Below are 24,787 nucleotides of genomic sequence, written 5' to 3'. Positions count from 1 at the left end.
GCTATAAAGGACATATACCCTTAAAGGAGAACTAAAGCATAACTAAAGAAGTAGGCTAGAAATGTTGTACATTATGTTTTGGGATTCTGTACCAGCCTAAGGCAACCACAGCCATTTAACAGTGAAGATCTGTGTCTCTGAAGTTTCTCCAGTAGTTCCCCATCTTCTTTTCTGCTGATTCACTGCACATGCTCTGTGCTGCTGTCACTTACTGAGCTTAGGGACACACTCACAATATAAGGCTGATTAGTAATGAATACATTAAATACCTTAAAACCTTAAAATCATGTGACTTTAGGTCAAATTGTTTTTCTGTGTGTTTCCCCCCTACCCATCTTGGTGTTATTTTACATATGTAAATTAGGGTTCAGATTTGAATTTGACTGTATTCAAAAAAAAAAAAAAGTGGATTTCGTGCATCCCTAACCAGTAGTGCAAGCCAAAATTGTTACCATAAAATGTAAACAAAAACATTAAAGAAATGTTGCCACCAATATGGATTTATGCAGCTTAGCTATGATCAAATACAACGTACAGTTGTTTACAGAGAAAAATCAGGTTTTCACAACTTCGGGACACAGTTTTGTGGCACTGGACCAAAATATAGCACTGGGTGCAGCTTGACATTATAGTAACAATATTACAATTATGTAAATGAAAATCCTCCTTACCACTTGTATCCTTTATAAGTTGTTTTTGTTTCTAAATCTTTATGTTCAACATATACACACATACCTCCCAACTGTCCCGTTTTCTGTGGGTTTTCCCGATTTTGACAGCTCAGCCTGCAGTCCCGGATTTTTATTAAAAAGTCCAGAGTTTCTCTTTGATCTCCTGCACTGACACCAGAAAAATATACAAAGTTTCTGAAACTTAAATAAAGAAGAACTTTTTGGCAGAGAGGCAAAAGCACCTGCACTTAGATACATTTGTAACAATTTAAGATAGGCAAATATAACTATTTAAGATAAGTAGGTCTCTTCGGACGATTGTGACTCACATCTTAAAGGTCAATTTCACCTTTATTAGTAAAATTGTTATAACACATAAAACATGACTCAGAGAAATGTGTTCAAACTTTCATAACCTGTCAAATCTTGCAAAACTGACATGGTAATTGGGTGTGGCCATAAAATTATGTGGTGCCGTTTGTCCCAAATACATTCTGTATACAAAACTATCCCTAATACACATAATTAGGGGCACATTTACTATTGGTCAAATATTGAGGGTTAATTAACCCTCGATATTCGACCCTCAAAGTAAAATCCTTCGAATATTAGACAGTATTAATTATACAATGTCCCTAATTAGTGATTGGCGCACCTGTGCCGCAAAATTTGTGAAACGGTGAAAAATTTGCGAAACACAATGGGCGTCAAAGTAATTTTGATGCGTGTCAATTTTGAAGCGAGCTATATTTTTATACATGCAGCTATTTGGTCCAAATTCATTAAAGTCAATGGGCGTCTGAATAATTTTGACACGGAACAATTTTTATGCGTGCTACAATTTTGACGCGTGCAAATTTTTTTTTTTGATGCAGCAGATTTTTTGCCAGCGAATTCATTTGCTTGCTGCAAAATGTGGTAATTCGCCGCGAATTCGTGTCTGGGCAAATTTATTTACCCAGTAGGGCAAGATGGTATGTGGGATTTTTGCTGCTACTGTGGGAGAATGTGTATAGTAAGGGAAGATGGTCTTCGGGATTGTTGCTGTAACTGTGGTTTAGTAAGGCAAAATGGTCTCTGGGATTGTTGCTGTTACTTTGGGATAGTGTGTATAGTAGGGCAAGATGATCTCTGGGATTGTTGCTGTTACTGTGGCATAGTGTTTAGTAAGGCAAGATGATCAAGATCAATAGTAGAGCACAATGGTCTCAGGGATTGTTGCTGTAACTGTGGGTTAGTGTGTATTTTAAGGCAAGATGGTCTCCGGGATTGTTGCTGTAACCAGGCCTGGACTGGGAGTCTAAATAGGCCCTGTCATTCCAAGTACACAGAGGCCCAAACAGCCCTCTACCAGCCCAAACAGCCCCCTACATGGTAACTTTCTATTGAACCATACAGCAGCCCCTCTGGCATTTGCCAGAACCCACAGATTGCCAGTCCGGGCCTGGCTGTAACTGTGGGATAGCGTGTATAAGAAGGTAAGATGGTCTCAGGAATATGTATTTTAACTGTGTTATAATGTGTTTTGTAAGGGTAGATGGAATAATGAAAGGAACTGTATGTATGGGATACTGTGTATAGGAAGGCAATTTGACTGTTTGTTGTAACAACTGTATCTGTGGGATATTGTCTGACTGGACTTCCCCCGGGGCCCTGTGGGTTCTGATGGTGTCCCAGTTCTCGGGATTTTACTTTAAAGGGTAATTCACCTGTAAATTACTTTTTAGTTGTAGTAGACAGTGATATTCTGTTGAAATTGTTGCAATTGGTCTTCAAGTTTGAAATCACTCAACATATTATTTTGCCATTACTCTACTAGCCCCAATGAAAACCCAGATTTACTTGTTCAATGTAGTTCTATATATACTGCTTCATGCATTACAATAGAATAAACCCATACCAATGGTTTATAAATATTGATGATAGACAAGTCACTTCATGCCAACATACATTCTACAGTTCTGTAAATATATATATTATAAATGGTCTCTTTTACGCGGAATTTGCTATCAATGTTGCGAACCTTTATGATTCCTTCGGATAGTCTATTTACCCTTATTTGCTAGAAAGCCTCCTAATACATACACTGCATACATCTTAACAGATCAGTGTGTGGTTAAATGGTTAAATTAACCTCTCGCGGAGGTTTAACCCAGAATGGGTTGGCACATCAATTAAGATCATACTATTTCTTAGTGTCTTTTTTATTGACATACACAAACACACAGACTGAAATAATATATGAAACAGCTGATTAGATTTTTGCTGAAACATGGTCTTGAAACATGAAATGAAAATGCTGGAAAAAAAACAGTTAAAAATAATACAGTGACCCCTCCATCGTATCCAAAATGGCCTGTGATTCTGCTTCGGCAGAGTGACAAATGGTTGCTTCTAATGGGCCTATTCATATTAACAGCAGAATAATGGAATTAATAAAATGGAAGACTGCTCAGCATTAAAAAGAGCATTTCTATGGCTTCCTATTAAGTCCAAGGGGTGGTCATGTTTAAGCCACTTTTAGTATGCTATAGAATGGGCAATGCTAAGCAACTTTTCAATTTGTTTTAATTATTTTTTTTTTTTTTATAGATTTATAGTTATTTGCCTTTTTCTTCTGACTCTTTGCAGCTTTCAAATGGGCGTCGCTGACACCCCTTTAAAAAAAACAAATGTTCTGTAAGGCTACAAATGTATTGTTGTTTCTACTTGGTATTCCTCGTCTTTCTTTCTCAGCCCCTCTCCTATTCATATTTCAATGTCTTATTCAAATCAATGCATGGTTGCTAGGGGAATTTGCATCCTAGCAACCAGATTGCTTAAAATGCCAATTGAAGAGATGTCGATTAAAAAGCCAAATAATGCAAAACTCCAAATAATAAAAAATGAAAACCAATTGCAAATTGTCTCAGAACATTGCTCTCTACTAAAAGTTATTTCAAATGTGAACCACCCCTTTAAGGGATATTCTAAAACCCTCTGTTTATCTCCTTATACTTTCTTTGCTGTTGGAAAAAAATAATTAGGCTTTTCCCATTCTCTGTGCTATGAAATTGGATAACTTTTGCAGGACATACACACAGTGGTCTTATTATGGGTGTGTGTGTTTTTGTTGTCCATGTGCTGTTTAATGTATTAAGAAAAATCTCTAAATGTATAGAATAAACATGCCATGCTGTGGCTTGTTTGCTGTAGATGTTGGGGTACAAGAATTCCGACAAGCATTTAAATACATGCGCATAATCCCACGAACATAATCCCACGAACATTAGTCTGCAGGTCTAAAAATCCATCATGTATATACATTTGTATTTGTGTAATTGTAAAAGGATATATGTATAGTGTAAAAAAGTTTTGTTTTCAGTTATTTCGTTTTTTGTTCAGCAGCTCTCAGGTTTGGTATTTCAGCAGCTGTTACTAGGATCTGATTTTCCCTAGCAACCAGGCACCGGTTTGGATGAGAGACTGGAATATGAATAGGAGAGGGATGAAATAGTAAATTATGTAATACATAGCAACAATAACAATTGAAAAATAAAGATGGAAGTAGGTAGAAGAGGAAGGGAAATAACTCAAAAACTAGATAGAATAAATAATAAAGACCTATTGCAAGGTTGCTAGGAATAGGACATTCTATAACACACTAAAAGAACCACCCCTTTAATAATTACCGTAGGTTCTTTTTTTTTCAGATGGGGAAATCTTTCTGGGTGCCACATCATTCTGATGTCAAGAATAAGGGCAGGACTCCACGGACGATTCCGCCACACTGCACAAAAACACAGGCGTCACTTTGGATGTGACGGAAATAAGGTAATTAATGCTATTGTCGGATTGTGTCGCATTGTTGTCCTGCCCTAAGAGGAGTTGGGTCAATCCCCATCCTGCTGACATCTCTCTCTTGCCCTAGACCCACCTTGGGAAGGAGGTGAGTATCAAGCCCTGCAGTTAAGTTAAAACCCATCTCTTACTAACCATGTCCCGTTTCTCAAATATTCATTATAATTCCTGTATACACTTTGCGGTTTCATATATATATATATATATATATATATATATATATATATATATATATATATATATATATATATATATATATATATATATATATATATATATATATATATATATATATATATATATAAAAATATATATATATATAAAAATATATATATAAATATATATATATTGTAAGATATGTGTGCAAAAAGGGCACAATATTGTGTGTATTTCACCAGCATTAGGCTGGTGAAATGAAAACTCCACGGAAAAGTCTGTGTGCCTGCAGCAAGTAATGCTGTTTAATTCTGTTCTGGCTTAGGAAAAACTGGATTGTGGGTCCCTGGAGTGAATGGAAGAGAGCAGGGTGGGCTTCCAGTCCTTGTTCCATTAGGTGTTTTGCAGCTGCTTAAGATAGAGGTAGTTAGCTAATTAAGTTGTAGTTAAAAGGAGGTGTGAGAGTATGCATTAAGAGCTTCTGCCTAGAGACCTCCTTGAGTGGAGGAGGGTGAGGGGCCATGTGAGAACCTCCTTGAGTGGAGAGAAGGATTTTTTGAATAGCTGGGATAGAGTGGGATTCCCCCTGTGTTGGAGAGAACATGGTTGCCACCTGACCGGTAAGAATGATGGCTGATCCCAATGTTATTAATATGGAAGAAAGATAAATATATAAGAAGGCCGGTATTTTTTTCCAGAAAAGGTGGCAACCCTAGCTCCCAAGCTCCAAAAAGACTAGAGAGGAAGAGAGAAAACCCTCCCAGGAGACTGATATATATATATATATATATATATATATCAGGGCCGGGCTGGGAGTTAAAACCAGCCCTGGCAAAAAAATCTAAGCAGCCCACGTGTGAGCAGAATATACAGGTATAAATGGCAACAAATGTTATACATAAAACACTATATTCAATAAAATGCACAAGGTTTGCTCAGAAAAAAGTAACCCATGGCATCCAAGCCCAAGTTCGAATGCAGTTATGGGATCTTGTAAAGCTCTGTGGCAGATACGTTTTTTCTATAAGTGGAATTTCTCTGAATATAACAAGGTCACCATAAAGCATAAGTTCACTAAAAACCAAGAGAGTTTGAAACCACATAAAAGCATTGTGAGTATTGGTATGATAATTACCTGCTGCATTCTTTGAACCATTAAAGGGGTGGTTCACCTTTAAGTTAACTGTTAGTATGTTATAGACCGGCTAATTCTAAGCAACTTTTCAATTGACCTTCATTTTTTCTTTTGTATAGCTTTTGAATTATTTCCCTTCTTCTGACTGTTTTACAGCTTTTAAATGGGGGTCACTGACCCCATCTAAAAACAAATGCTCTGTAAGGCTACAAATGTATTGTTATTGCTACTTTTTATTACTCATCTTTCTATTCAGGCCTCTTCTATTCATATTCCAGTCTCTTATTCAAATCAGTGTGTGGTTGCTAGGGTAATTTGGACCATAGCAACCAGATTACTGAAACCAGAGAGCTGTTGAATAAAAAGCTAAATAACACAAAAAACACAAAATAAAAAATTAAAACCAATTACAACTGGTCTCAGAATATCACTTTCTACATCATGCTAACAGTTAATTTAAAGATGAACAACCCTTTAAGCCTCTACCATCACCCTGCATAGGTGGTTATATAAATAGTAGACATTATTGTAAACATTCTTTAAAACGTGGCCTATCAAGTGCATCAGGCACTCAGACGCTGCTATAACATGATTACAGACAAAGTCGAAAGAACTAAAAATTTCCATCGATAAAAAAGGAGACTGTGAAATGTGTGTCAGATATGAGAACTTAAAAACAGTACCTGTAATGGTAAGTATACATTATTGGTCCTATGAAGACTCTCAACAACAGGAACTTAAATAAACTGGCATAAACATAGGAAACATCTTGCCTAATAATGTAGTTTGTGAGAGAGAACACAAGAGTTGTGTTTTGTGCTCCCCTGAATCCTATGCCTGCCCCGCCCCTCTTCTCGGCAGGTTCAGTCTGGTAGAGTTTTGATACATTGTTTAAGAAGAACGGCAGCTGCTGCACTTAGCTCTTCTGAACCTCCGTGATTATACCTGCCAGTCTTGAAACAAGTGCTGCTTCCACCAAATGCGGGCAGCCTTCTGCTACTGCTTCCTGCTCTATGCTCCATGATGAACACATGCGCTGTCAGCCTCCAGACCCTCGCAGGTAGCTGCTTTCCTTTTTTATTGGTTAGTGAGGCTAGGGGCGGGCTGAAATGTATCGGCACCTTCAGCAGCCTATTTGCACAGCAGAAAGGTCCCAGCAGCCCATTTACTTTAGGAAGAGCGTGGCCCTTCGGGCAATTGCCCGATCTCACAGATGGCCAGTCCGGGCCTGATATATATATATATATATATAAAAGATGTGGCCGAATACCGAACCAAATCCTAATTTGCATATTCAAATTAGGGGTGCCCACATGATGGCAGCATTATCAGTTTCACTTCACAGCACTGGCAATAGCCTTTCTCTATATCTTTATGGATATCTAATACACAAGAATCATGAACTCTAATCTGCAGTTTTATGTCTTATTGTGATCATGTGACAGCTAGTATCCATATATTATCCAACTGGGCTGTACCTTTTATGTGAATGGTTAGCAGTGTAGACAATCCTCTGGACAATTTGTGGTATGACAGAACGTAATAGTTCTCGAATGATTGTCGCCTACTATCCGGCCAATTCTTCTACCGTCCTTGTATTGTCCGATGTTTAAAACCCACGGTCACTGTGTGGATCACATGCAAGATACTGTATCGCTTTATTTCTGGGAAAGCAGTCCCAGACGGAGAATTTTGTGTTTGATATTCTTCTGAGTGGATCTCATACACTGGTAAAGTGCATACACTTCTGACTGTTGAGGTATTTGGTATTATACTCTCTTATGGCATTAAAGACACGACCCAGCTATACTATATGAAATTGTAGAAGAAGATTCTAGTTTTCTTGGGACTACTCCAACTCTCTCTTGCTCCCTACTGGGTGATGAAGCTTTGGTTCAGATGTATCCTGATGGCATCAGACACAGGCAGACAAGAGAGTAAATAAGTGGAAAACACTAGGCAAAAAGATCATTATGAAATGTGCTGTAAATCAATGTCAGGTAGTGATTGCTCTGCCTGGAGGAGAGCTGTGTACGTTCAGATGGATCCTTTTGGGCAGTTAAACAAGTGCACAGAAAGAAAAGAAATGTCAGCTGATGTGGTATGTAGAAGTCAGCCTAACGCACCCCATGGAGAATAGCGCTCCCGATCCTCGGCTAGGGGGGGCTTGTTGATAACACCGTTGTTCGTTCATCAATCAGGCATTGCCCGCACATCCAGAGGCTCTGTGTATTGTAGAGATGACAGGATGAGCTTGGAGAACATGGCTCTATTGGTTTCCTCAACATAGGCCTTCAGAATGGTGTATTGCCTAGAACCAGACCCAGTTACTGGTGATCTTTCTGATCTTATCTTTGGTCTTGACCTGTCAAACTCTTCAGAGTTCTATTACAGGGACAGGAGGTGGTTCTAGCAATGTCCATTGTGGCAAATCCATTACGGAAAAGGACCTTGGAGTCCTTGTACATGATAAACTTGGCTGTAGCAAGCAATGCCAGTCCGCAGCATCAAGGGCAAATAAGGGATTAAAAGGGACATAGAGTCACGGGAGGAGGGGGTCATTCTACTACTGCATAGAGCACTTGTAAGGCCCCTTCTAGAATATGTGTACAGTTTTGGTCTCCATCGCTCAATCAGGACATTATTGTATTAGAGATGGTACAGAGAAGGGCAACTAAGCTGGTAAAAGGTATGGAAAATCTTAGCTATGAGGAAAGACTGGCCAAATGTTCATGCTGGAGAAGGGGCGCTTAAGGGGTGATATGATAACTATGTATAAATATATAAGGGGATCATATAATAATCTCTCTAATGCTTTATTTACAAGCAGGTCTTTCCAGCTGAGACAAGGTCACCCATTCCGATTAGAAGAAAAGAGGTTCCGCCTAAATATTCGGAAGGGTTTTTTTTACAGTGAGAGCTGTGAAGATGTGGCATTCTTTCCCTGAATCAGTTGTACAGGCTGATACATTAGATAGCTTTAAGAAGGGGTTGGATAGCTTTTTAGCAAGAGAAAGAATACATGGTTATGGAAGATAGCTCATCGTACAAGTTGATCCAGGGACTAGTCCGATTGCCATTTTGGAGTCAGGAAGGAATTTTTTCCCCTCTGAGGCAAATTGGAGAGGCTTCAGATGGGTTTTTTGCCTTCCTCTGGATCAACTGGCAGTTAGGCAGATTAATAAAAGAAAAAAAAAGGTTGAACTTGATGGACGTGTGTCTTTTTTCAACCTTACTTGCTATGTTACTATGTAATGTCATGTTGCTCCTGGTTGAGCTACTTTTTTCAGTCATGCTTCCACCTCACCCCACTTTCCTATGAGACCCTGGTATGCCTCTAGCTTTGCTCTGAACAGTGTCCTGAAGGAACTGTTGCTATTTCTACAAACACACTGGGGATCTTGGCACTAGAGAAATTGGGAGCAATGATTAACCAGGTGACTTTTCCATTTCAGTATACTCCACACAAGTTTGTCATTCATCCAGAAAGTAACTTATCATTATTAAAAATGATCATAATGCTTATACCGATGCTACAAAAGCCCAAAGCAAACCACAGATGGTAGAGAAAATGGTAGAGACAGCAGGAGAGAATGAAATAGAACTGGCAGCAGAGATGGCAGCTGAATTCCTGAATGAGAATCTGCCAGAGTCCATCTTTGGCTCTCCCAAGGCTAGCAATGGCATCAGTCCTTTGTGTCATGAATGTAATACTGAAAGGAAAGAATGACCCACAAAGTTGCACCACCCCATTTAGCATTCCATAATTCCCAAGAACAAAAGATAAAACTTAAACTTTATTGGTGTATGTTAAAATAAGCCAAGGTGAGAACAAAAATTTGTGGAAAGGCCACCTAGGCCCGGGCCTAGGGTGGCAGGATTTTAGGGGGGCGGCATGCTGCCCAACCACACCCACATTGATTCAATATCACTGGGGATGCGCTGGAGATACAATCATTTTTTTAAATTTCCGTGCACCAAACCCCATTGCTCCAGTCCAGATGATAAAAATTTGCATGAATAAATGGTAGGGACAGGGGCAACGAACGGCAGTGGGCCTAGGGGCGCCCACTATGTAAATCCAGCCCTGGTAGGAGCACATTATTAGCTTAATCTTGCAGTATAACGCGGATGCTTATAAATTAATCATAATCGATATTGATTGGATTATATGAGAAGCATCCTCACCGGCATTAACTACAATAACCATGTACGTTAGTATAATGCAGACATAGCATATTATGATCACCCACACTTCCCCCAGGGGTTTGTGCACTAATGAGTGTGAGAATATTCAAACGTGAGAGTTACAGCCCCTGTCTGTTTAAACTAAGGTGTCTGTGTTTCTTCCCCTCGCATATGGGTCAGTAATATTGTAATGCCAATACCCAATCAACCCAGAGCCACCCGTGATATAACCCATGTATCTGTTGAAGTGTGAGAGTTGCATCCCCTTTTTAGTTTTAACTAAGTCGTTGGCGTTTCTTTCCATCCCATATAGGTCAAAAATGCTATATTGGTCTTAATGAGGACAGGGAGTTGTCCTTGTTCTTTTGATACTAATCGCACACAATAATCTCCTTTGTGAATGAAAAGAGACAATAGAGACTTTTTTCGGGAATTATTTCTCTCAAAGATTTCCTTTTTAGGGTTAAATGACCTCAGCCTGTGGTGAAATGAGTATATGTTGTTTTTTGTCTGATGTTTTTAGTTAAGTTTTTAATCTTTTCTTTATGTCACTATTTTTACAGATCCTATGGGACAATATTGATGGAAATTATTCTTTGAAATTAATTTCTTCATGTACAGATGGTAACTTTCGCAAATATGGCATGAAGATTTCACAATATGAGTATTATGGGCACTGTCACTTTAAATATATCACATTTGTATATATGTTTGATGTAGATATTTATGATTATTAATGTATTTTTGCATTTACTAAGATGTTCATGAATAGGGCCATCGTATGAATTATGGGGTAGGATTCGATATGATATGACACATGATTTAGAGCACGTAGTCACTTTAATATATACATATGATTGGCCAATGAATTATAACATATGATTAACTGTACACTATTTTCATTTAAAACTCCACTTATGGATATGGTCATCAGATGTGTTATGGGATAAGAAATGACAGGATATGTCACATGACTTTAAGTGCATGTTTTTTAATGTTGGTCACATGATTTTTTAATATGATATTAATTGAACACTGCCCGCACTTTAATATTGCACTATAGCACTTTCAAGCCATATGAACTATGTTTTTATAAAGTATATTGAATGATTTTGTCCTGGTCTGTTAACCCTCTGGATCGCTGTATTATGGTATCTGTTTGGGATGATGTAAACAATAGCGTTACATGTAGCAGTAGTTGCTTAGCAACGAGGTAAACAGATACGCAGGCTTCCTGTTTGAATATGCGCAGTATCAATGAGAATATAGCGCCACGTCACCAAGTCAGATGATTCATCGGCGGAAGTGACGTAGGCGGAAGTGGCGTCACATACCCGGAAGTATAGGAAGCGCGCGAACGAAGCGTCCAGTTAGTGATTGAATAGGGTATTTATACCTCTACCAAACTCGGTAAGCATCAGAATCCCCTTGACAAAGGCCTTGGTGCTGAAACGTTGGGGCCATTCTCATTTTTCTGGTAGGTGTATCCGCTCCTTGCTGATATCTTGCTTGCTATGTACAACTAATGGGTGGTTGATATTCTATGCTATTTTTAACATTGTATAAATTATGCCATGTGTTGTATGGCGTTGTTCATGTAAAATGCTTTTCTTTGCATAAAAGTAAAAACTATTTTTTCGAACCACTCTCTCTCTAAATTGTATTTGTTTTGAGTGTGCAAACATGCAGATATAAATTATTGATATAGGTTACCTGCAGTAGGGGTAACATTTGTTTCTGTACCTCTTACTACTTTTTGAAAGTTCTGGTGTGCCCTCCATTCATTATTAACACAAAAATGCTATAGTACCATTACCCAAAACGCCCATAAACTACCCGCGAGTTCCCCCGTGTGACTTTGGTATCGGCTGATTAAGGTATAGTGTCTCCCTGCCTAATTGAGCTAAAAAAGAAATCAGCGCCTGACACACGCTTTGCTCACTCAGTGAGCTTTGTCACTGGAGGAAAGACAATAAAAATAATAATAAATATAATAATAATAATAATAAAAAATAATAATAATAAAAAAAAAAAATATTAAAACCAATTGCAGATTGTCTCAGAATATCATTCTCTACATCATACTAAAAGTTAATTTCAAGCTGAACAACTACCTTTAAGTAGACGTTACAAAGGACAACAAACAATGAACAAAAAAATATTGCACTACATCACCCTAAATATTCGTTGGCAGCAACTCACATGCATTAAAAACTATTATTCTAAATATATTTGAGAATGATTTTGCTTGCTATATGTGTGCTGCCTCAGCAGTTAAAGTTATCAGGGTTAGAAAATATATGTTTAATTGCTTATGTTTGTATACATACCCATTGTTATGCTGCCACCTGCTGACCAAGGCTGTATTGCAAGCTCTGTATTTCCTTGTTTGTAAACCCTCCTCCTATTCCTTCCTTATGTGTGATGTCAGTTCCTCCCATCATCCTCTTGTGTTCCTGCCTTCCATGAGTGAGGAGCTACAGCTCAGAGGTTAGGAAGGAAATATTCTTTTTGACCTGCAGCACTTATTCATCCACTGCTACATTGTTTATCCACCTCAAATAAAGCAGCTTTGTGGACTACAAGTGTCTGGTGAGTTCAGCTATCTGGCAAAGATTGTCCTCAGTGGTTGTTACAGCTCCATACAGGCCCAGCAGGGAGGTCTCACGGGGATTCAGCCATTATTACAGCAATTGGAGTCAGAATAGTCAAAAAGAATAAAATTCTATAACCTGATGTCACAATGTATGTTCCATCAAGTCTCCACTCACTGGCAAGTCATTTATATTCAGGCAAGTCATTTATATTCAATCTGCAGCCACGTTTAATGCAGTCTAACAACTCCCTGCAAGCACAAGATTAATGCAGTCTAACAACTCCCTGCAAGCACATGGTTATACAAGCACATGCTGTTCCCAGTGAATGTTCAGGACTGTTTTATGCAACTGGATTGTGTTATTGTGCTGCTCAAGCTGCTGTATACACTGCTCTCAGGGTCCTGCTATAACACTGCTGCAGTCTGCCCCACACCGCTGTAACTTTCTTAAAGAGACAGTAACCATTTTCAGCAAAAGTGCAAAATGTCTCAGCAAGGCTCTGTGCATTCATTTTCAGCTGAAGCTAAGCAAGTGCACCATGCACCAGAGCTCACAGACATCCAGGGAGGAAACCCCATATATACTGCAGAGCAAAGCGTCAGGCCCAAGCGCATAATAAAACCATCTCAAAAATCCAGAGAAAATTATGAGATTACAAGGGATGAGTTTTCAAGCAATTTATCAGAACTATGGGATAGAACTGTGCAATGCATGTCTGTTCTTTCACATTCTAACAATGACGCAGCCGATTTAAGAGACTGTATAAATCGCTTATCTGCTAACTATGAACGTTATCAGCGGCTGTCTGCTAAATATACTACCTTCTTAAAGGACACTAATATAGAGGAATCCTCAGCAGAGCTAACCAGATCTGAAGCCTTAGACCAAGAAAGAGTCCTTATGGTGCAAAGCACTAAGGATAAGTCAGAGCTCAAGATTACACACCTGCAAGAGACTAGGTCTCACAGATCCACATCATCACGGCTCACATCAAGATCTTCCAAGACCTCTCATTCTAGGAAATCCACACTAAGTGACAAGCTTATAGAAGCCCGTGCTAATGCATAAGCAGTTAAGGTGCAAATTTCCTATGCTAAAAGAGAGGTTAAACTTAAAGCAGAGATGCAAGCAGAAGCTGCACACCAGCAATCAGAGGCAGCAGCAGAAGTTGCAAAGCAGCAAGCAGAAGTTGCACGCCAGCAATCAGAGGCAGCAGCAGAAGTTGCAAAGCAGCAAGCAGAAGTTGCACGCCACCAAGCAGAAGCAGAAGCTGCACGCCAGCAAGCAGAAGCAGCAGCAGAAGTTGCAAGGAAGCAAGCAGAAGCTGCACAAAAAAGGGCAGAAATGGAAGCCGAATTAGAAATTCTTCAAATGGAAAAGGAAAAAGCAGCAGCTATTGCAAGGTTAAAGGTCTTTGAGCAAGCACTGGGAGAATGGCATGAACCAGACTGCCCTATCCCAGCAGAGTCTGAAGATCCTATTGAATGCACAAGTAAATATCTGATGCATCTAATGACAACCAATCAATCTTACAAAATCCAAGGATAACTCCTGCAACTCATAACACAGGTCAGTCTCTTTTACCTGTTACTACTAACACTGCTGTACCTTACAGTACCCAAACCATGGAGCTGCCACTGCTGACACAGCGACAGACCAACCACACAGACGTAGTCACTCAGCATGAGATGATATCCCCTACCATCTCTCAAGTGAATTCCAATGACAAACCTCAGTTTAAACTAGAGCCAGCAAGTGCCTTAGAGACCAAACCACTGCTGAATGCTTACGCCTCTTCATTTTATCCTGGTTCATCTCACCTTTATACACCGGGAAGCTTATACAACCCCCAGGTTCCACAAGTTACCCAGGCACCAAAGAGTGAGAGATCAGACCTGTCTGACTTTGCCAGGTATATGATACGTCGTGAGCTCATTAACGTTAGTCTCTCAAGGTTTGATGGCTGTCCTGAGAATTATAGAGCCTGGAGATCTACGTTTAAAGCTGCAATTGGTGACCTCATCGTGTTAAGAGACTAAGAGCTGTGCATGTTGACTACCCAGATGCAGGTCTTGCTGCTGCTTGGGGAAGACTTGAACAAACCTATGGTAGCTCTGAAGCCATAGAAAGTGCCTTGTTTAAGAGACTACAATCTTTCCCAAAAATAACCAACAAAGACAATCACAAGCTGCAAGAACTCAGTGACCTTCTGATGGAGCTGGAGTTAGCTGACAAAACTCTTTAGCTGACAAAACTTCTTCTGGGAAAACCGAGGATCCTAACCGTCAGTGTCCAATTCACAAGAAACCACATCCACTTAAGAAATGTCGTGGGTTCAGGGCAAAGTCTTTACAGGAGCGCAAGGAGCTTCTCCAAAAGTTTGGGGTCTGCTATAAGTGCTGTGCCTCCTCAGATCATTTTGCTAAGGACTGTAAGACTGTTATTAAGTGCACTTAGTGCAGCAGTGACAAGCATATTGCGGCAATGCATCCAACACCTCTTCCTGATAGTCCACAGTCTCCAACTCCCATCTCAAATCATGGCGGGGAGGAACAAGGATGTGTTCCTGCTTCAACAAAGATTTCAACTTCATGTACCGAAGTCTGCGGAGAAGGCTATAGTCCCAAATGCTGTGCCAAGGTATGCCTAGTCCAGGTATATCCTGAAGGTCGACCAGAGAAAGCAATAAAGACTTATGCTATGCTTGATGACCAAAGCAACAGATCTTTGGCAAGACCGCAGTTCTTTGAGATTTTCAACATCAAGGGAGATGCAGAACCCTATACCCTCAATACCTGTGCTGGTCATATAGAGACTCTCGGCAGGAGGGCTAATGGGTACATTATCTCCTCAATTACAGGTAACATTCATCTGCCTTTACCTACACTAATTGAATGTGGTGAGATACATAATAACAGGGAAGAGATTCCCACACCAGAAACTGCATGCCACCAACCCCACTTAAGGCACCTCACCAGTCAGATTCCTGCCATTGAAAAGGATGCTGAAATCCTGCTCTTGTTGGGAAGAGACATTCTTAGAGTCCATAAGGTACGGCAACAGTGCAATGGTCCTCATGATGCTCCCTATGCGCAAAGACTTGACCTAGGCTGGGTAATAGTGGGCGATGTTTGTCTAGACAAAATGCATAGGCCATCTGAAGTTGACTCCTTTAAAACTCATGTATTGCAAAGTGGACAAGCAACTCACTTCACACCATGCCCACATCATTTCGAGTTAAAGGAGAATCCGAGGTATATGATCCCAATATCCAGTGTCACTCCCATCTTCTGTGATGACAACTTTGGGGATACAGTGTTTCATACTACAAGTGATGATAACAAAATTGCACCTTCCATTGAGGACAAGGAGTTCATAAAAATTATGGACACTGAATTCTTTAAAGACAACTGTAACAGTTGGGTTGCACCCTTGCCATTCCGCTCTACAAGAACCAAACTTCCAAACAATCATGAGCAAGCCATGTCCAGATTTGCCTCACTGCGGAGAACCCTTAAAAGCAAGCCTGAAATGAAAGAACATTTTATTGCCTTTATGAAGAAAATATTTGACAATGATCATGCTGAACCAGCCCCACCACTACAAGAACACGATGAATGCTGGTACCTACCTTCCTTTGGCGTGTATCACCCACGCAAACCAAAACAAATCAGGGTGGTATTCGACTCCAGTGCCAAATATCAAGGTACTTCTCTCAATGATGTTCTTCTCACTGGTCCTAACCTAACTAACAACCTTGTAGGAGTACTTATGAGGTTCAGAAGGGAGCCAGTTGCAATCACAGCCGATATCCAGCAGATGTTCCATTGTTCTATCGTACGAGAGGACCACAGAAACTTTCTCAGATTCCTCTGGCACCGCAACAATGACATCAACAGCGAAGTAATGAAAGTGCATGTCTTCGGTAACAGTCCATCACCTGCTGTTGCTACATATGGTCTAAGAAGGACTGCTCGTGAAGGTAAATGTGAGTATGGTGCAGATGCTCAACACTTTGTGGAAAGAGACTTCTACGTGGATGACGGCCTTAAATCTTTACCAACAGACCAAGAGGCTATTGACCTACTCAGAAGGACACAATGTATGCTTTCTGAGGCTAACCTCAGACTCCACAAGATTGCTTCAAACAGTACAGCTGTAATGAAGCCTTCCATTCTGATGATCATGCCACAGAATTTAAAGACTTAAATTTGCGAACAGATGAGCCACCCATTCAGAGAAGATGGGACTTTTTGCATGACACATTTGGCTTCTAGGTTACCGTGGCAGATAAGCCATTTACCAGACGTGGTGTCTTATCAATAGTGAACAGCCTGTATGACCCACTGGGGTTTGTAGCACCCATCACCATACAAGGTAAATCCTTGCTAAGACAGCTATCAGAGACTGTTAATGACTGGGACACTCCCTTACCAACTGATAAGCAATCAAAATGGGAGTCATGGAAGCATTCTTTAAAGGCCCTGGAAGAGCTTCACATACCTAGGCGCTATACTTCAAATTCTCTTGCTGCCAACCAGGAGAGAGAGAGCCATGTTTTCTCAGATGCATCTACTGAGGCCATAGCGGTTGTGGTCTACCTCAAGGATCACTCAGAATCTACAACTTCTGCAGATATCTTCAGTATCTTGGATCCAGAGAGAGACTTTGAGATTCATCCTGAAGTTTCAACCCTTGTCACAAAAATTGTAAGGATGGTGCCACAAAGACTTTCAATTGGCCCATTACTTAACTTGTACTCATCTTACCCTTTGGGATTGAACTCTTATTGCATCAGTACTTAAAACAGAGACTCCCACGGATTTTAACAGGAGAACCTACTAAGGACATTGGGTTATTTTACAATGCCATGTTTATTGGATTGCATGCTTGTTTTTCTCTTTGTTTTTCAGATCACAGGAAAGATCTTCAAGCAAAACTGTTCAACGTTTATTTTTGCATTTTCATAACTGCCATTATGTTTATTATTATATAGTGGTATCTAAAAATACCAGACGGGGAGTGTGCTGCCTCAGCAGTTAATGTTATCAGGGGTAGAAAATATATGTTTAATTGCTTATGTTTATATGCATACCCATTGTTATGCTGCCACCTGCTGACCAAGGCTGTATTGCAAGCTCTGTATTTCCTCATTTGTAAACCCTCCTCCTATTCCTTCCTTATGTGTGATGTCAGTTCCTCCCATCATCCTCTTGTGTTCCTGCCTTCCATGAGTGAGGAGCTACAGCTCAGAGGTTAGGAAGGAAATATTCTTTTTGACCTGCAGCACTTATTCATCCACTGCTACATTGTTTATCCACCTCAAATAAAGCAGCTTTGTGGACTACAAGTGTCTGGTGAGTTCAGCTATCTGGCAAAGATTGTCCTCAGTGGTTGTTACAGCTCCATACAGGCCCAGCAGGGAGGTCTCATGGGGATTCAGCCATTATTACAGCAATTGGAGTCAGAATAATATGCATAGCAGTATATTCTAATACGGTACAATCAGTCATGATTAAAGGTGATTACAGTAATGATTTTTTCCATTAACGTATATGGAAGCAAAATTCCGTTCAACTGACTAACTGGAAGTTACTTGACAGAAGCTCTGCCCAATTCATTACACAGTAACCCCATATAAATGTCAGAGGGTCAGTAGGGATGCACGAATCCACTATTTTTGATTCGGCCGAATATTGCGCGAAAGATTCGGCTGAATACTGAACCAAATCAGAATCCTATTTTGCATATGAAAATTAGGGGTGGGAAGGGGAGAACACTTTTTACGTCCTTGTTTTGTGACAAAAAGTCATGCAATTTCCCTCCCCGACCCTAATTTGCATATTCAAATTAGGATTCGGATTTGGTTCAGCAGGGCAGAAGTATTCGGCCGAATCCGAATCTTGCTGAAAAAGCCTGAATCCCGAACCGAATCCTGGATTTGGTGCATCCCTACGTTAAATAAAATCTGAAGTTCTGTACCAGTCTCTATTTCAACACTGATGGGTATGGAATCTGTTATCCAGAAACTTCATTTTATCCAAATAATCCAAATTTTTTAAAAGTATTTCCTTTTTCTCTGTAATAATAAAACAGTAGCTTGTACTTGATCCCAACTAAGATGTCATTAATTCTTAATGGAAGTAAAACAGTCTTATTGCATTTAATTACAAATTACAGAGAGATCAGTTATCCAGAAAACCCCAGGTCCCAAGCATTCTGGATAACAGGTCCCATACCTGCATGTAGAAAACTTTAACCATTTCTCTGCCCTACACTGTGTGGTTTAAATTGGCCAGCAGTAAAGAAAATTACTGGCGAGTGATTATTCCCTCGTGGTTCAGTATGCTTGCATCCCATACCGTTGCAAGACTTCATTCCATTTTATAATGTGCAGTTTCAGATGTCCAACATATTGTGAGCACCGGTTTATCTGAAATGTAAAAACACTGTTAATCATTTTAAAGGGGAGGACAGCAAGGCAACCCGTAATGTTTATGTTTTTTGTGTCTATTTTTTTATATAAAGTCTTTGGGTCTTATTGTACAATGGTAACCTGGAAGACTTTTTTTCAACTATGATTTACTGTTTACATGCAGTTTAAGGAATAAATTTATATTGGGCTAGTTGTAATTGTAATAAGGAGATGCTCTTTTACAGTATCTCATATATGGAGTAGGTACAGTGGAATGCAGGGAGAAGAGAGCTCTGTCTGAACATAGTCAGAGGCTGTGCAATGGGACGGTGTCACCAACAGGGCAGTAATGAATGTTTGTAAAGTAAAAACATGGTTAGTATCAGGAGCAACAGTGGCTGTCAGCACCTCTCTATTTTATAGTCATACATGTAGAGCTGGTTATGGAAAGCATCTCTGCCGCTGCTCTTGTCCCTTGTTCCTTTTCAGTCGGCCGCTTAATGTAAAATAATATTGTGATTGGGGCAGCACCTTTAAAGATTAAAGTACAGGACAAGCTCAGGGTTTTATAGCTGCCATGAAAGACTACGGTATATGAGAAAAAAAAAAGAAAGAACTGCGCCAGGGAGCTTGCAGTCTAGAGATAATGATTATCGGTGGCTACAAATTATTGTGCTGCGACCTGGGAAAGTAGAAACCCTGTCAATGGATTTCATAGCAGCCTATTTTAAAATTTACCTTCGAAATAAAAGAATACAGGTATAGGATCTGTTATCCAGAATTCTCGGGACCTGGGCCTTTCCAGATAACGGATCTTTCTGTAATTTGGATCTTCATGTCTTACTAAAAAATGTTGTAAACATTAAATAAGCCCAATAGGATGGTTTTGCCTCCAATAAGGATTAATTATATCTTAGTTTGGATCAAGTACAAGCTACTGTTTTATTATTACAGAGAAAAAGGGGAATCATTTTTAAAAAGTGGATTATTCGATTATAATGGAGTCTATGGCAGACGGTCTTTCCTTAATTCAGAGCTTTCTGGATAATTGGTTTCCAGATAACAGATCCCATACCTGTAATAGCAACATTTCCTATTACAGTGCTGTCTATTGTATGTTATGGCTTACTTTTTTACTTAGTTCCTCTCCTATTCATATTCTAGTCATTAAGGCAACATGTGTTGCTAGGTTTAGTAACCCTAGCAACCAGAGACTGGGCCAGATTTTTAATAGCTGTTCCCCAACACAGCCACCTCTGCTGCACCCAATTCATCCCACTTGATATCCACTTCACCTTAACAGCAAACTGCCCCCCTGTACCTTATTCTACTAATACAAAGAAGGGTGCTACACTCAGAGATTTGACAACTGTATGAATTTCCAACCCAGTCCCAAATGCTGAATTGATTATTCAAAAAGCTTATGCTCTAGTGATAAAACAGCCAGCTACAGTTATTAGACTGGAAATCCCATGCTCGTTAAGCCTGCAGTTAGGTTATAATTGGTAGAAATGCACACTGTGCATTAAGAGCAAGATTTACTGCCTATAACAAAGTCCCAGTGGAGTCAAAACGAGTAAAGGTCCCCATAGACGCGACGATTCTTCTTGCCGAACGACCAATTTTAGGGAAGCCCGACCAATCCTTCAAAATTATCGTGCGGTTAGTGGGATTCGAATGATCGTACATCTTACGATTTTTCGGCCGACATCTGTCAGGAAATTGATCGCCCAAGTCAAAAAATCTTTGTCGGTCCCAGTGCAATCTATCTACTGTATGTTTGCAGGGCCAAGCAGGCAGCTCCCCTTTGTTTTCCTGGCAAATTGGTCTTTTTAGTTGAAAGTCTCACGATCAGGATCTGATCTTTTAAAAATCTCAACATCTATGGCCAGCTTTAGGCTCTAGTGGAACAGCAGCATCTAAGGATAAACAAAGCTACTTGTTCTTTTACAAAGAGATGTGAAAATTATTTTTCATAATCGCTGGAAAGGCAGCTCATTACAAGCAGCTTTTTATAGATTACCATGGGTATAAATATATAAACATCGCATGTTAATAAGGGGACTTTATTTAAAGGGCTACTAAACCTAAATATAATCTACAGTCTGGTCATTTCCCTATGGGACCATACTGTAAATTATATCCTTATAAACGGCGCGTTCTGGCGTCAGAACGTGCCGTTTATAAACTTAAAGAGACAGCACTTGTAGCTGCTGCTCTCATCTCTACCCTTGTTTCCCGCAGTTTGGCTTTCATGCGCCACATTTCGTTGCTTCGCCCGCACTTAACACACGCCACCTGTTTCACTGCCTCGTTCCTTCCTCCCAGGTCACCTGCAGCTGCCTCCTTGGACAGTGTCGCTTCCTCTCCACTCTCAATGCCCCTCCCGTCCACTATGGCAAGTCTTTCTCCCCCCTCCCATCCATCATCTCAAATCTCGCTCCCCCTCGCACCAACTATCGCATGTCTGGGAAGGGGATGTGACTTCCTGTGTGAGGAGAATAACTGACTTTACTGTTGTGAGGTAATTTTGAGTAAAACAGCAGAAAAAAAAGAGAGCAAACACAGAAAGGAATCAGGAGTTACGATTTCTAACTATGTTGCAGACAGAAAAAGTCTCGCTCCCCCTCCCATCAATCATCTCAAAACTCGCTCCGCCTCCCATCCACTATCGCAAGTCTCGCTCCCCCCCTCCCATCACTATATCAAGTTTCACTCCCTCTCCTTCCCTTGGCCCACCCCCATCTCTGATGCAGCAGAATGTCATCACATAGAGCAAGCTCCTGCAAAATCTAAAGAAAGCAAAAGTAATACAGGTACCAAAAGGGATGCAGGGAAAGAAAAAAATCAACAAGGAGGGACAACAGCAAAAAAAAGTAATGCATTTTGTAAAAAGCAAGGACAGGATGTAAAAATTGAACTTAGAAACTGTAGATTATAATAAATAATGTACCCTCGTGCTTTTATATGGTCACATAACTCCTCAGTGACTGATATCTTTATAAATAACAGTAGGGGGTACATTATCCACTATATACATTATATTTCTTTTGTGCCTCTGAAATGTCTCTTACATTGTTGTCATCTTTAGTGAGGATGTTTTTAATTGCGGTGTCCCATTTATAAGGTGGGTTGTAGTTTAGCACTGAGTCTAGGTTAAAGTTAAGTGTTTTTCTTCTAATGTAGGAACTATAGAATAACATAACTATTCATCTCATCTCTCATGAAAATGGGTATACAATTCCACTAACATCACTGCACTGCAGTCTATCCTTGCAAGTACAACCTAACCCTATGTACTATAAGCAACAACCCCTGGCAGAGCTGTGCCCCATGTTATTTTCTGGCAGAGTTTGTACATTCTTACCCGCTTTTTAGTGGCGAAGAAGAAGTGGGGTTCTGGTGCTTTAAGATCTGTGTAAGATACTTAGAATTGCCATTAGCCCAGATGGATTTAAAGGAGAAGTAGAGGTTAAAATTAAGTAAGTAAGTTTATCAGAAAGGCCTATATAAATACACCAGTAAACCCTCAAAGTAATGCTGACAGAGTCCTCTGTCAAAAGAAACACAGCATTTCATTCCTTCTATTTTGTACAAATGGGCTTCTTTTTTCAGCATAAACCTCCAGGGCAGGGCTTGAGCATGCTCCGTTTGCTCCTTTCCCTCCTCCCCACCCTGTTGTAGTCTGAGTTCAGAGCTATGAGCAGCAGCAAGAGACTCAGGCAGGAAGTGATATCACAGCAAACTAATATAACAGCTGCTATCCTAAACAAACAAAGGCAGTGTCTAGAGCTGTTTAATCAGGTACGGACTGGATTCTACAGAATAAATATAGTGTTATAGCTTGCACTATTGTGGCTAATCTATTGGCAATAAACTGCTTTGGCAGCTAAATACTATATCCTTTGCTAGAATAAACGTCAATAGAATCTAATTTTCCACTGGTCTGAGTGCCCAAGTATCAGCAGTAGGAGGCAAAACCAAAGGCTTGTATGGTGTTTTAATCAACTTTTACAGGGCACACCACACTATATATACTATATGGTTCAGTAGGGTTGTTCCAATATTGAGTACAGCTTGTAACCCCAGGACAACAAAGAAGTGAATGTTTTAACAAAGTGCAAAATATACTACAGTTCTAGTAACCTATAGCAAACAAGGAGCAGGCAGCATTTATTGGCCTGCTGCCCAAAAGCAAACTCTTGCTCGGTTACTAGGCCTGTGTCTGTTGTTAAATGACTCCCCTCTGCCTGGGTAACTACTGTTCAAAAGAATCTACCTGCAGATGGCTGTTTAAACCTTAGCAAGTGCATGGCTTGTATTGGTCTTCTGCACACTCAGGGTAAGGCCACACGAGGAGATTCAGGGAGATTTTGTCGCCTGGTGACTAATCCCCACGTCTTTTGCGCGACTATCTCCCCAAACTGCCTCTGCGTTTTTCCCCATGGGCTACAACGCAAAGTCGCCTGCGCTAATGCACACGGGGTGATGCATTTTCTATAGTCGCCCGAAGTTGCCTCAGTGAGGGCAATGGTTGCAATTGCACAATTACACAAAGTCAATCTTCTGCTTCTGAAAAATATTAGATGCTATTTTCCGCATCAGAAAGGGTTCTCTCAAGGATTGAGTTGAGCTTTTTCAACCTAACTTACCAAGAAGCGTGATACTTCCTGGACTATTAACCAGTCATGTATAAGTTCATTGATCTGTTGACAGTTTTGAACCTTCTAAGTGGCCATGCCAAGTGTTTTGAGTCAGTTCCTGTCATGATCTCTCAACACACTTTCATATTGTTTGCTGTTTCATGCAGCCTTCTTTACTCATTATACATATAACTGGAAGATTGAGTACTTGTACAACATTGTAACATTGATCTGTCATCAATTTGGGATCACTGATAACTCTTAGCCATTGCCCTGTCTCCAGGATGAAGCAGGACATCTATTGGATGGTTTCTAGGTAGGGGTGCTCTGCCGTGTTATATTCAAAACATGTATAGAGGGTAGCTATGCAAGAAATAGGGGCCTAAATTAGGAATAGTGGCTGCATCATCAGCCACAACATTTGCAATAAAATTCCCTCACTTCAAAATTAAAAGTGCCTTTTGCATATATGATATACCCAGGACTGGCCTCTCAAGCATTCTGCCTTCATAGCACATAAAATCAGGCCTGGATTTGTGGAAAGGCCACATAGGCCCAGGCCTAGGGGGGCAGGATTTTAGGGGGGTGGCATGCTTCCCAATCACACCCACATTGGTTCAAAAACACTGGGGATGTGCTGGAGATACAACCATCTTTTTACATTTCCCATGCACCAATCCCCATTGCTCCTGTCCCACTGGAGGGGACAGGGCAAACAAACGGCAGTGGGCCTAGGGGCGCCCACTATGTAAATCCGGTGCTGCATAAAATAGCAAACAACCTCATGTGAATCTTTATTTTAGTCTCTTTTAATTACCCAGATTTACAATTAATCCACACCTTCTGCTACAAATGATACATTTTATCACCTGTTACATGATATAATTGAAAACATAGAATAACTCTATCAGTGAAAGTAACCTCAGTTACCTCAGAAGAGATAATGAAACCCTTGTGCATTGTGAATGTGTATGAAAATATTTTAAGTACGTACATATTTTTCAGTCATGAGTTTTAATACAAACAAAAAGATCAGTTCATTCTATTTGGGGATATAAAAAAAAATATGGAGGTCCAAAGATGAAAAGGCCTTGATGTGAATGAATTCCACCTTGTAAGTTTGGTTTGCAGTTTGCCAACGG

General features: G+C 40.1%; 1 long non-coding RNA gene across 1 annotated transcript; it reads right to left on the bottom strand.

Moving 5' to 3' along the window:
* Nucleotides 1–2,867: 2,867 nt before the first annotated feature.
* LOC108717553 lies at nt 2,868–6,959 on the bottom strand. The gene is made up of 3 exons (XR_001935857.2): nt 6,748–6,959; nt 4,343–4,462; nt 2,868–4,136 (listed from the first exon to the last, which is right to left on the bottom strand). It is a non-coding gene; the product is annotated as an uncharacterized LOC108717553 (long non-coding RNA).
* Between the last annotated feature and the right edge of the window lie 17,828 nt (nt 6,960–24,787).

The sequence above is a fragment of the Xenopus laevis genome, chromosome 5S (genome assembly GCF_017654675.1).
Source record: "Xenopus laevis strain J_2021 chromosome 5S, Xenopus_laevis_v10.1, whole genome shotgun sequence".
NCBI classification, from domain to species: domain Eukaryota; kingdom Metazoa; phylum Chordata; class Amphibia; order Anura; family Pipidae; genus Xenopus; species Xenopus laevis.
Note: the sequence above shows the minus strand (reverse complement) of the source record. Positions and strands in the feature narration are given on the sequence as shown.